This window comes from Macaca nemestrina, chromosome 3, assembly GCF_043159975.1.
Source record: "Macaca nemestrina isolate mMacNem1 chromosome 3, mMacNem.hap1, whole genome shotgun sequence".
NCBI classification, from domain to species: Eukaryota; Metazoa; Chordata; class Mammalia; order Primates; family Cercopithecidae; genus Macaca; species Macaca nemestrina.
In genome coordinates this window covers 188,505,866-188,520,119 of record NC_092127.1, presented here as the reverse complement: position 1 = coordinate 188,520,119, position 14,254 = coordinate 188,505,866, and the positions used below count along the sequence as shown (strand labels likewise).

Genomic DNA, 14,254 nt, shown 5'->3' with positions numbered 1-14,254 from the left:
TGTGGCCCATTCGCCTCCTTTTGCAACACCCTCATTCAATTTTGTACACTAGCCGGACTGGCATCATTATCCCCACTGTACAGACGAGGAAAGAGAAGGTTTAGAAACATGCCACGGTAAAGCTTAAATCTGAAACAATATCTGTTTGACTTCAAAACCAACCACCATCCCCCCATGCCACCAGGGGTTGGGGTGGGCAGGCAAGGGTTAAGGCTGAAGGGAAGGTGGGCCCTCCAGGCCCTGCTGGCTCCCGGAGCGCTGAGTGTGATGCCGGGGTCCGGGCTCTGTCGGTTGCCGGGGTGCTGATTAAGATGTCACAGAAGATTACGCTGTCAGGTGCAAGAATCACACTCCAGGAGGGGTGGCTGCTGGGCCGGGAGGGAGGTTACCCTAGCAACGGAGACGGACCGTCCATGCAGTGCAGTGTCCCAGCCTGGTGAGAAGGGCTTGGGGTTCAGCATCACCTGTCCTGGATAAAAAATTTGGCCCCTTGACCCTGCAGCTGGGTAACGGTGGGTAAAACAGTTCACCTTCTGAGCTTCCTGGCCTCATCTCTGAGATGGGGGAGTCATTCTAACCCTGTGTGGATCAAATGGCAAAGCCAGAGAAAATCCCATGTCTCTGCAAGCATCTGCCTCACGGTGGTTCCCTGGGAACACCAGGCAGGCATTAGCTCCAGAGCTGAGGCCCGGGCATGGGTAGGCTTTGCCATAGGTGGCAAAGAAATAGTACCAAGTCACCTCGCTGCTGGGACCGAGGCGCTGGGAATGCGGGGTCACCTGGTGATGGGGGGCCCTGTCTGCAGCCTTCTTTGTGCTAATCAGCGGGGAGATCAGTGGCTCCTCCTCTGAGTCTCCTAAACTTTCTGCACAAAGTAGTGTTGACCACAGCACACAATTACTGTCTATTCTATTCCATTGTTGGCTTTCTATTCAGCCATGAAACCTGTCTCTTTAGATGCCTAAAGCTCAGCATATGGCCCAAATGCATGTTGAAATAAAGGAAAAGATGAATGAAGGTGTTTGCTCACATTCCCCCTCTATTCTTTGGAATAAATTTCTTCTGTCATGGAGGAAGAAATATTCTTTCTCTTCTGCAAAGCTACTCTTCTGCAAAGCTACTCTTTCCCTGTCCTTAATTCTGATCTTATTTTCCCAAGTCCTGGCTTTCATTCACCCATGCACCATCCACCCATCTCTCCACCCACCCATCCAGGCAGCAGACCGTGGCTGAGTGTCTGTCTCTGAGCCACATCCTGTGCCAGGCCAATAGGGCCAAGTCAGACTGGGACCTTGGTCCAAACTAGTTCTCACTCAGCCTTGTAAAGGTGAGGGGGCGTGAACCCAAATCTGTGTGATGCATAGTAGAACTCGCAGGCTGTCTCGGAGAACAGCACACGGCAGAGGAAGGAGAAATTATGTTCCACTCAGGAAACAGGGGAAGCCAGAGCGGACAGCGACCTCTCTTTGAAGGAGGATTTGGGCACAAGAAGTGAGCAAAGAAATAACTGGGAAACACCCTTGTCTTTCACTGCCCTCACCACATCCTGATGTCTCCTCTCCTTTGTGGAGCCCTCACATGGGTTCAGAGAGGTTAACTAACTTCCTCCAAGTCACCCAGCTCATAAGTGGTAGCACTGATTGGAGAAGCTCGAATGTCAATCTTCAGAAAGGCCTTCCTGGACCACTTCCGTGTGTCTCACTTGGCCTATTTTCAGTCAATCCCTGTCCTGTGTCTTTTGTCCCTCTCCCCTGCTGGAAGGCGGGCTCCACGATGGGGGTGGGGAGGGGTGGCCTTGCCTTGCCTCTGCTCTGTGCCTCGCCCCTGGAAACTAGCAGGTGCTCAAAGACATCTCTCTGAGATGCTGTGGATGCACCAGTCCCTGTTCTGACCCAAAGGACGGTCACCTGGTCCCCAACCTTCTTTCCACTCCTGGTAGCCCTCTCCTTGGGGGTCTGATCTGCCCTCACCGCTCAGCTACCTTTTAACTCTGGCCCCTTGGCTCTGCAGCTGAGCCCCTCAGTCAAACGTCGTTCGGGCTCGGTGTCTCCTGGCCAGGGCTGGCATCCCTGCTGCACACTTCTGATCATCTCAGGAGCCGTGCACCTCACAAGCAGATAATTGAAAAGATTACCCTGAGATGGGACTCGTGGAGGTTGATTTATTGTGCGTCATCCCTACTTCAGGGTTTTTATTAGAAATTGAAGAATGGCTTTCCAACTTGAGGCTGTGTTTAACCTCCACCAGTCCTGCAAACCAACAGTGGCTCCCAGGGTGGCTGCAAAGTCACCGCACACCAGAGCTCTGCCCTGCAGCAGCACCCTTGAGCGGCTCTCACCCCAGAAACACAGCCTCTCCCTCTTTTTTTTTTTTTGAGACTGAGTCCTGCTCTGTCACCCAGGCTAGAGTGCAGTGGCACGATGTTAGATTACTGCAACCTCTGCCTCCTGGGTTTCAATAATTCTCATGCCTCAGCCTCCTGAGTAGGTGGGATTACAGGCACCCACCGCCACGCCTGGCTAATTTTTGTATTTTCAGTAGAGATGGGATTTCACCATGTTGGCCAGGCTGGTCTTGAACTTCTGACCTCAGATGCTCCACCCACCTTGGCCTACCCTCCTTTCATTTCTCCCTCCCTCCTGTCTGTGCTTGGGGGCCTTGAGAGAACTGGTTAAGAGTGGGCACTCGAGCTAGACTATCCAGGTTAGTGGGTGGGGAAGAGGCTGGACCTAGAAGGCACTGTGCTGCAGTAGAGGCAAATATTGTGTGGAATCCACCCTGCTCCAGGAAGCCCTCCTTGATTCTCCTCTTTCCTATCTGGAAGTAGTCCCTTTCCCAGGTGTGTTCAGAGCTATTGGCTGGTGCCTATGTCTGTAGCACCTGCCCTGCTCGCCTGGCACTGGAGTGGCTGTGTTCACTGTCAGTCTGTTCCCTCTCCTTCAAGGCAGAGGCTCTGTGATCTGTGAGAACAGAGGCCAGGAAATGGGGGGATGATGTCAGGTACTACGGAAGGTGTGGGGTGGGGAGTGGTTAGATGATGTATTGGACCTCATAGGCCAACAGGAAGATCAGCTGGGGACTGGTCCATAATCCAAGTGAGATGACCACATTGGTGAACACAGCATTTAGTAGCTGGGTGGCTTTGGGCAAATCGCCTGACTTCTTTGAACTTGCTATTCCCCATTTATTTCTACCATGAGATAATAACACCCACCTTACTGGGCCAGCAGCATGGGCATCACCTGCCAACTTGAGAGGAACACAAATCATTGGGTCTACCCCTGACCTGCTGAATCCAGAACTCTAGGATGGGGCCAGTAGCCTGTGCTAAGGGAGCCCTCCTGGGGATTTCCATGCACACTCAAGGTCGAAATCCACTGCCTTGGAGCATTGCTGAGAGCAGTAGAGGAGATAATGTGGGTACAGCAGTTGGCACAGCGAGGCACACTGGGTCTCCGGGGCCCTTGCCTCTATGCTGAGATGATGAGGCCATGAGTGTGCTTCTGACAGGGAAGACCTAGCCAGAAAGAAGTATGTGTTCTGCAGACACGGGGCTGGGGCCTGTAGCTCCAGATGCCCACAGAGCAGCAGAGTCCCCCCTCCCTCCCGGAGGTGCATCTGGGGTTCAATGAAGGAAACGCACCCCGAGGGGAGGACCTTGGTGGGGACTCATGCAGTTGGTCTGCTGCCTCCACATTGTATTTGGTTCATTCCTGTTCACTGAGATCTGCCTTCCCCTAGAGAGACAGATAGGGCATGCTGCTGCCCTCGGGAGGGCTGGGGCCAGGGAGGTGTGCAGTTAACTGATATCAGATGCCTGGGGAGGAAGGGAGAGAACGACTGTTTCTGAGTCCCCACTGTGGACCAGAGGTAGAGGGAGAAGGCCATGTGACGACAGGCAGAGACTGGAGGGTCGCAGCTACGAGCCGTGGGATGCCAAGGACTGTAGCAGCACTGAGGCCAGGAGAGAGGCCTGGGCCGGATCCCACCCTCGAGACTTCAGAGAGATCACGGCCCCATCAGCACCTTGGTCTTGGACTTCTGGACTCCAGAACTATGAGATTAAATTTGTGTTGTTTGAAGCCTGCCCATGTGTGATACTTTGTTATGTCATCCCTAGGAAATGAATTCAGATTTTGTTTTAGTCCCTGAGGAATGCTGTAAGGAGGGTATATGAGTCCCCATTACATAGATGAGAAGGCTGAGGCTCAGACAGGTTAACTGCCTTCCTCCGGGTCACTCAGCATCAAGGGGGCACCAGGATCCCAAATCGGACGTGCCTGCGTTCCAACAGTGCGTGCTCCTGGGGTGACTGTAGCTGACAGCCTCCCCTGATCCTGAGATCCTCTTTCTCCTCATTTCCACCCCTCCCTGCTCTGCTGGGTATTTCTTGGGGGGCCCCTCCACACTTTAGTGTTTAGTTGAAAAATCAGTGCTTAGACCTGAATAACTCCACTCGTCTGATTGCTTGGTCCCTCTCTGCTCAAACTGTAGTCCCCAAACCAGCATTATCAGCCTTACCTGGCAATTGGCTAGGAATGACTAGAATCCTGGGGCCCCTTCCACACCCCTGAAATGGAATGTGCATTTTAGTAAGACCCCCAAGCAACCGGATGCTTTCTGAAGTCTGGGAAGGCAGCTCAGCACAGCCTACAGAGCCCTTCGACAGCTATGGCTCCCTTGGCGTTGGACTGCCCTGGCCTGGCAGGGGCTCCAGAAGGACAGGGTGGGGCAGGGGCAGGGGTAGGGCCAGGGGAAAGGGCTCTGTCTTCTCAGAGTGGAGCTTTCGCTTGACTCTTGGCTCTAACACCGGTTGGCTGTGTGACGCTGGGTCAGTTTCTCAGCCTCTCTGGGTCACGCATCCACATTGGTGGGTAACTGAACCAAGCTCCTTCAGAGTGTGGCTGTAAACGCTCAGTGGGTTCATTCAGGTTACAGCTGAGTGCCCCCAAATGGGGCTTTCATGGGGAAGCGGTTGAGCTGGAGAAGTTCCTGAGACTTGTGAGGAGGCGTCCTCAAACCCCCCACTCACGTCATCCCTATTGCCATTCCCACTGCACAGACAGGCACCTTCCGATTTCCAGCGAGGCGTGCTGAGGCCTGGGTGCAGGCTGCACAGCCAGGGGCTGGTGGGGAGTCCTCTCCTTCTGGCTGAGGAAGCCAGAAGGAGAGGCTCGTGCCTCACCATCATCTTCGAGGGCTTTGCTCTCCAGTCCCCTTTGCCCATTTGCCTGTTTTTCTGTCTGGTCTCAGTTCCCTTTTCCCCCATCTTTCTGTTCCCTTGTTTCTGCTCTCCACATTTTCCTCTCTCTCTTCCTGCCCCCACCCCCTCTCATGGGCACACACAGCTGGGAGCTGGGGCAGGCATGAGGGAACAAAAGCTTCTCCCTTGCTCACTTTCTCACAGGTGGATCCAGAGCCTTGATCTCCATGGCTTCCTGACATCTTTTCATCCAGGTCATGTCAACATATTTGCTAAAACTAACCATGGGAGATGTGTGCAGGTGAGCACAGCCTCCTACCCCGGACCAGCCTCTCCGCCTTTCTCTCCTCTCTCTTCTCCCTCTGTCTCTCTGTCCCTGTCCCTCCCTCCCAGCTGTCCCTTTTCTTGTTTCTCTCTCTGTGCCTGTCTGTGTCCCTGTTTCTAAGTCTCTCCCTCCTTCCTCACCATGGAAACTGATTTTAATTCTGACCTCATCCAAATGCTTACAAATAGGAGGAGAAAACCACAGGCCTGGAATTTGGGCGAGGCAGCTCTGTCAGTGGCCGTGTTCGAAGCTTGATTTCCTTTCTCTGGAGTAGGGCAGGGTGTCCCTTGAAGCCCCCCAAACGGGCAGCCTGCAATGCCCTCTGTCACTCCCACTTCCGGGCCCCAGGCCTGAGTCTTTGAGCTCTCCGGTACAGGAGGAAGGAGGCACTCATGCCAAGGCTGGTGTCAGAGGATTACGTGATTTAGGCTGCTCTCCAAGGCCTGCGACCACCCTCTGCATCTCCTGGGGTCTCTCCTCCAGCAGCAGCTGTTCGGTTTATGGTGACCAGGCCCAGGGGCTCTGGGGAGGGCTGGAGTGAGGAGCGCTGCCCTGAAGCAGTGCAGACCTGGAGGCTGGCAGGCTCATCCAAACCTGTTTGCCTAATTCCTGCTCCAGGAGCTGCCTGGAGACACAGTTGTAGGGGGGAGGGTGGCTAAGCCTGGCCTCTTTCATCAGCTGGGACTTGTCTCTTTCTCCGTCCTTACCCCTCCCCTGAGACAGACCTGCTACCACTTCAGTCCTTTCAAAGAGAAATGCCTTCTACTTCCATTCCCTATTCAGTTCTGAGGTTTAATGAGTCAGGATTATGATTTGCAAGATAGGGGATAAGCTTACGCGGGCTAAAAGGCTTGATTAAGGAACTAGAGGAAAAGAGGTGTAGTGTTTCTTGCCCCTGCTCTGGGTCTCAAAAATGAATGTTTTTATTCTGAGTCAATCAGCCATAGTCTTGGTTTGCAACCTCCAACTCTATTGGATACCTTCTTCCCTAAAACACATACCCACTCAGACACCCATCGCATGCACGCCCTAACACGTACATTCACACCCGCATACATGCACACACGCCACACGTACATGCTACTCACTCACATGCTCATGCACACACACAAACACTCACATGCACTGAGGCACTCACACATACTCAAACACACACTCACACTCATACACTCAAATACACACATGCACACACAAACACACAACTCACACTTTCATGTGCGTGCACAACACACACACACAGATAATTTCTTAGGCTCTAACAGCAAATCTATAGATACTCAAGATTATTAAAGCTACCAGGAACCTCAGAGGCCCTCTGATCCAGGGATGGCAAACTCACTTGTTCTGGGGATGGGTTGACTTGGGCCATGTGGGACTCTGCTGACCCGGATGAGACTGAGGAAGGAGGCAGTCAACACTCAGTGCAGTCACAGCTGGGTGGGAGTCCTGACCTGGGCTCACCCTTTCTGCTGATATTTTCAGAGAAGCTGGAGACCTGAAGTTTTATTAGAAATAGCTCATTAAAAATTTTTTTTTCAAGAAAAAACCCCCAATTTTAAATGCTGGCCATTAATTCAACTAATGGCAAGAGCAATGGTTCTTCAGGCTGGATCTGTCCTTGTGGCAGCTAATTTAGGATCTCTTAGCAGGGCCAGTGTGCCCACCTCACAGGTAGGAAAACTGAGATTCGCAAAGGAAAGCGGCTTTTCCAGGGATTCTCAGGAAAAGATTGACCCAACGAGGAGTAGAGCCAAGATCTTTTGGAGTTTCTCAACAATTGAATCTGGTAAGTGTAGATGGTTCTCCAAACCACCAGAAAAAGTTTAGCAAGGCAGTCATTTGCTTCCCTTAACCTAAAATTACTGCTCCAACAGCTCACATGTCACTTACTCAGACTGTCCCATCTAAAGGAGCTCTCTGCACCAGGCTCCTCCATCTCTTGTTACCCAAAAGTCCTGCTCTATCTTCTTCAAGGCAGTTATCATCATTGCAAATGATCTTCATTTGCCAGCAGTTTACTTTTTGTGGTAGCCAACAGTGCTATTCTCTCTACCTCCAAGAGAGAATGGGAGGATAGCCATTCCTTGTCCCTCATGAGTGGGTTCAGTTATGTGACTGTGAGCAGAAGTAACTTGTGTCACTGCAGGTAAAAGATTTCACAGCCGTTTGTGGCTAGGCATGGTACCTCACGCCTGCAATCTCAGCACTTTGGGAGGCCAAGGCAGGATGATCATTTAAGGCAAGGAGTTTGAAACCAGCCTGGTCAACATAGTGAAATCTCATCTCTAAAAAAAATTTAAAAATTAGCCAGATGTGGTGGCATGCACCTGTAGTCCCAGCTACTTGGGAGGCTGAGGTGGGAGGATCACTTGGGCCTAGGAAGTTGAGGCTGCAGTGAGCTATGATTGCACCACTGCACCCCAGCCTGGGTGACAAAGCCAGATTCTGTCTGTTAAAAAAAAGTAACTGTTGTGAGATCCTCCGGAACACTCTTTCCCATGGTCATGGTGACCTGCAATATTTCAGAGCTGGCTACTCCAGCAGTCTGGTGCCTGAGAGGTAAGCAGAGTCCCCCTGGTGATCCATGGTGGACATACAGCATAAGTGAGAAATAAACTTGTTATTTTAAACATGGAGATTGAGGGGTTGTTTGTTACAGCAGCATAACCTATCCTACGTGACTGATACACTTAAAAAATTAAAGACAAAATTTTTTGAGCAGTTTTTGGTTCACAGCAAAATTGAAAGGAAGGTGTAAGGCTATCCCATATTCCCCTTGCCTGCACATGTCATAGTCTCCACCATTATCAGCATCCCTACCAGAGTGACACATTTGTCACAATTCATGAACCTACCTTGACACATCATTATCACCCAAAGTCCAAAGTTTATATTCGAGTTCACTTTTGCTGTTGTACATTCTGTGAGTTTGGGAAAATGTATAATGGTGTGTATTCATTATTGTAGTATCATGCAGAATATTTGCTTTGTATTTATTTATTTATTTATTATTTGAGATGGGGTCTCACTCTGTTACCCAGGCTGGAGTGCAGTGGCAATATTACAGCTCACTGCAGCCTCAACCTCCCAGGCTCAAGCCTCCTTCCACCTCAGCCTCCTGAGGATCTGGGACTACAGGCATGCATCACCACACCCAGCTAGTTTTTGTATTGTTTGTAGAGATGGGGTTTCACCATGTTGCCCAGGTGGGTCTCAAACTCCAGAGCTTTAGCGATCCACCCACCTCAGCCTCCCAAAGTGTTGAGGTCACAGACATGAGCCACCTTGTCCAGTCTCAGAGTATTTTTATTGCCCTAAAAATCCTCCATACTCTGCCTATTCATCTCTCTCTCCCTTCTAACTCCTGGCAATCACTTACCTTTTCACTGTCTCCAAGTTTTGCCTTTTCTAGAATGTTACATAGTTGGAATCACACAATATGGAGTCTTTTCAGACTGGCTTCTTTCACTTAGTAATGTGCATATAAGTTTTCTCCATGTCTTTTTGTGGCTTTATAGCTCATTTCTTTCTAAAGCCGAATAATATTTCATTGCCTGGATGTTCCAGAGAGTTTATTTATCCATTCACTTATTAAAGGCCACCATGGTTGCTTCCGGGTTTCAGCAATTATGAATAAAGTTATTATAAACATCTGTTTGCAGGTTTTGCATGGACATAAATTTTCAACTCCTTGAAAATACCAAAGAGCATGATTGCTGGATCATGTGATTAGGATATGTTTAGTTTTGTAAGAAGCTGCTGAACTACGTTGGCAAATGGCTGTACCGTTTTGCATTTCCATCACCAATGAATGAGAGTTCCTGTTTGATATGGTGTGGCTGTGTCCCCACCCAAATCTTATTTTGAATTGTTAGTTCCCATAATTTTCATGTGTTGTGGGAGGGACCCAGTTGGAGATAACTGAATCATAGAGACAGGTCTTTTCCATTCTATTCTCGTGATAGTGAATAAGTCTCATGAGATCTGATGGTTTTATAAAGGGGAGTTTCCCTGCACAAGTTCTCTTCTCTTGTCTGCCACCATATGAGATGTGCCTTTCACCTTACACCATAATTGTGAGGCCTCCTTAGCCACGTGGAACTGTGAGTCCATTAAACCTGTTTTTCCTTGTAAATTACCTCAACTCAGGTATGTCTTTATCAGCAGCATGAAAATGGACTAATACACTGTTACTCCACACTCATACAGGATTTGGTCTTTTCAGTGTTCTGAATTTTGGCCATTCTAATAGATGAATAATGTTATCTCCTTGTTGTTTTAACTTGCATTTCCCTAATGACACATGATGTGGACCATCTTTTCATATGCTTATTTGCCATCTCTGTATTTTCTTCATGAGATGTCTGTTAAGGCCCTAGACCCATTTTTAATCAGGTTGTTTGTTTTCTTATTGTTGAGTTTTAAGATTCTTTGTATTTTTGATAATGTTTCTTTTAAATCAGATATATCTTTTAAAAATATTTTCTCCCAGTCTGTGGTTTGTGTTTTCATTCTCTTGACTATCATTTGCAGAGAAGAAATATTTATCTTCAATTATTTACTTCATGGATTATGCCTTTGGTGTCATATTTAAAAAGTCATTACCAAACCCAAGGCCATCTAGGTTTTCTCCTAAGTTATCTTCTAGGACTTTTAAATTTTGTATTTTACATTTAGGTTTGTGACACATTTTGAGTTAATTTTTCTTTATCTTTTTCTTTTTTTTGTTTGTTTGTGGACGTCTGGTTGTTCTAGTACCATGTGTTGAAAAGATGATCTTTCTTGTACTGGCTTTCTCCCTAGTCAAAGATCAGTGACTCTATTTGTGTGGCTCTATTTCTGGACTCTCCATGTTGTTACATTGCTCTATTTGTTTATTCTTTTGTCAATGCCACAACTTCTTGATTATTATAGCTTTACAGCAAGTCTTAAAGCTGAATAGTGTCAATCCTCCAACTGTGTTCTTCTCCTTCAATATTGTGTTGGCTATTTCTGAGTCTTATGCCTCTCCATATAAACTTCAGATTGTCAGTAGCTACAAGAGAACTTGCTGAGGTTTCTATTGAGATTGCATTGAATCTACACATTAAGTTAGAAATAACTGACATCTTCACAAAATGGAATCTTCCTATCTATGAACATGCAATGTCTCCATGTATTTAGTTTTTCTTTGATTTCTTTCATCAGAGTTGTGTAGTTTTTCTTAAGTAGATCTTACGCATGTTTTATTAGATTTATATCTGATATTTCATTTTTGAAGGTGCAAACATAAATCATTTTGTGTTTTTAATTTCAGATTCCACTTGTTCATTGCTGGCATACAAGAAAGCAATTGACTTTTGCATATTAACCACTAACCTACAATATTGCTGTAATCACAATAGGAGAATTTTTTGTGGTTCAATACAGTTTTTCAAATCCAAACACTTAGTAAATACCTGACACTTAGTAAATAATAAATATTGATCTGATGAATGGATGCATAAAATAGTAATTAACAGCACTGCCTTTCAAAACAAGACAGACTCAGATTGGAAACTTAGCTCTGCAATGTGACTTTCAGCAAGTAACAACCTGTCTGGGCCCCATTTTCATATTCAGTAAAATAGGGACACTATGAGACCCACCTCACATGGATGTTACATGGATTTATTGAGATCATTCACACCGTATTTTTAGGACTATTCCTGAGTTGGATAAATGTGCTAGGTAAATGCTTCTAAACAGAAGCTGGTGATATTCTCATTAATGTAATTAATAAATCTCCCTCCCAGGGAGGTAGGTCTTAGAATCTCTCTAGGTGTGTAGTATAATGCCCACTCCAGGGCTCCAATTCTAGAGAGCCTAATTCAGTATATCTGGCCCAGAGTCCTTTAACCTGCAATTTTTAATTTTTTTTTAGCAATCCTATTCCAGCACTGGAAATCTGCATTTTAAATAAGACCCCTGGGTTCCTTCAAGAACGAGAAGTAGATCTAACATTTGATTCAGCAATCTCACTCCTAAGTATCTACTCGGAAGAAAAGAAGTCAGTATATGAAAAAGACACTTGTACAGGCATGTTTGTAGCAGCACAATTGCAAAAATATGGAACCAGCCCAAGTGCCCATCAATCAATGAGTGGATAAAGAAAATGTGGTATACAGGTATGTATACAGGTGGTGTTTGGTTACATGGATAAGTTCATTAGCAGTGATTTCTGAGATTTTGGTGCACCCATCATCCAAGCAGTATACACTGTACCTAATGTGTAGTATTTTATCCCTCAGTTCCCTCCCACCCTTGCCCCAGAGTCTCGAAGATCTATTGTATCATTCTCATGCCTTTGCATCCTCATAGCTTAGCTCCCATTTACGAGAGAGAACATACGATGTTTGGTTTTCTATTCCTGAGTTACTTCACTTAAAATAATGGTCTCCAATTCCATCCAGGTTGCCGCAAATGCCGTTATTTCAAAACCCCAAATCCAGAAATTACTGCTAAAGAACTTATCCATGTAATCAAACACCACCTGTTCCCCAAAAACTTATTGAAATAAATAAATAAATAAATAAATAAATAAATAAATAAATAATAAGCCTCCTGAGTGATTCTGATGCAATGGCTGCACTTTGAGAACACAGGTCTAAGTTTTCACTAAGGAAACTGATAGTGAGTTCAGGGAAGGTGGAAGGCTTAGTCAGCTTGTATTCAATTTGGCATTTGACAGAGCCAATTTCCTTGTGATTAATACACTAAAAGCAGACTGTTTCAAGCACTTCTTATACACCAAGCTCTCTGCCAAAGTGGCTAACAGGTCTCAGCTTCTAGTTATCCAAGAGGAAAAAGTTATTGCCCCCATTTTACAGATGAGGATACTGAGGCTCAGAGACGGACAGGAATCGCCTAAGGGCACCCAGCTGGGGAGTGGCAGAGCCTGTGGGCAGTCCAGTCTTGAGCACTGTGGCTGAAGGCAAGAGCCGGCCATCTTCATCCATGCAGATGAGGAGCAGCTAGTGTGAAATCCGACAGGGATCCCCATAGATTCCTGGGTAGGAATGGGTAGGAGGGGCTTATCAGGATAAAATATGGTGTAGTTCAGTCTAAGCACTGATATTAACTTTTAAAAACAGCTTCGTTGAGATATAGTAGAATACAATAAAATATCTATGTTTAAAGTGTACAATTTGACACTTTTTGACAAATGTAAACACCCATGAAACCTCCACCATAACCAAAGTCAAGAGCATGGTATTGGTCTTTGCCTGCTTTGGCTGCCATGACAAAATTCCACAGCCTGGGGGGTTTAAACAACAGAAATTTTTTTTTTTCCACCATTGTGGAGGCCGGAAGTCCAAGGTCAAAACGCCAGCAGGGCTGGCTCCTGGTGGGGCACTCTTCCTGGCTGGCAGACAGCCCCCTTCTCACTGTGTGCACACATGACCTTTCCTCCTCTAGATCTTCTTCTCCTCTTTTTTCCCTTTTTTTTTTTTTTTGAGACAGAGTCTTGCTCTGTCGCTCAGGCTGGAGTGCAGTGGCACGATCTTGGCTCACTGCAAGCTCCGCCTCCCAAGTAGCTGGGACTACAGGCGCCCACTGCCACACTTTTGTATTTTTTAGTAGAGATGGGGTTTCACCATGTTAGCCAGGATGATCTCGATCTCCTGACCTGGTGATCCCACCCGCCTTGGCCTCCCAAAGTGCTGGGATTACAGGCGTGAGCCACCATGCCTGGCCCTTTCCTCTTCTTATAAAGACACCAGTCCTATAGGATCAGGACTCCACCCTTGTGACCTGTTTAACCTTAATGACCTCCTAAGAGCTCTGTTTTCAAATGTAGTCACATTGGGGGTTACGCCTTCAACATACAAATTTTTTTGGGTTGACACAGTTCCTCCATAGCAATATTTAACTTTTAAAACTTAATTGTTTATCCAAGTATGGGTGGAAATTTTTGCCCATAAAAGTCTGTTGGCCAGGCGTGGTGGTTCATGCCTGTAATCCCAGCAATTTGGGAGGCCAAGGTGGGAGGATCTCTTGAGCCCAGGAGTTCAAGACCAGCCTGGGCAACATGTGAAACCCTATCTCTACAAAAATAATTTTTAAAAAATTAGCCGGGCATGTTGGTGTGTGCCTGTGGTCCCAGCTACTTGGGAGGCTGAGGTGGGAGGATCACCTAAGCCCAGGAGGTTGAGGCTGCAGTGAGCCATGATCACAAGCCTGGGAGACAGTGAGACCCTGTCTCAAAAATAAATTATTGTGGAATTACTGCTAGAGTGAAAAATCAAAGCCACTCAAATGCCTAGCCATAGAGGAAAGGCCAAATAAATGATGGTGCATTTATATAGCAAATATGAAAATAAACCTGCATTTAGAGCAGGACTTGACACTTAGTAAGTCCTCAATAAAAAAGTTAAAAAGCTTTGTTTGCAAAGAATTTCTAATGATGTAGAGAAATACTGAGGATGTGGTCTTAAGTGAAAAAAATATAATTTAAAATGGCATTAGAAACCTAATCTAACCATGTATACAGCAAATATAAACACATAGAAAAGGCTAGAAACCATTCAAATTTTAACAGGGATTGTCCTAGAGTCATGGGAATAATAGAAATGATATATGCTGCTTTAAATCCTCTTCTCTAGTTTCCTGGTTCTCTAAAATGAGCACATACAACTTCTATAATGAGGAATAAAAACTGTATTTGCAAATAAGAAGCAGCACTGGAAAATTCAATTGCACAGGAA

At 46.6% G+C, this 14,254-nt stretch overlaps 1 long non-coding RNA gene across 1 annotated transcript; it reads left to right on the top strand.

Annotated features, from left to right (window-relative positions):
- The first annotated feature begins 5,727 nt into the window (after positions 1 to 5,727).
- On the top strand, positions 5,728 to 12,063 carry LOC139362236 (uncharacterized). Its single transcript, XR_011620677.1, has 3 exons — positions 5,728 to 7,314; positions 11,431 to 11,674; positions 11,960 to 12,063. It is a non-coding gene; the product is annotated as an uncharacterized lncRNA (long non-coding RNA).
- The last annotated feature ends 2,191 nt before the right edge of the window (positions 12,064 to 14,254 follow it).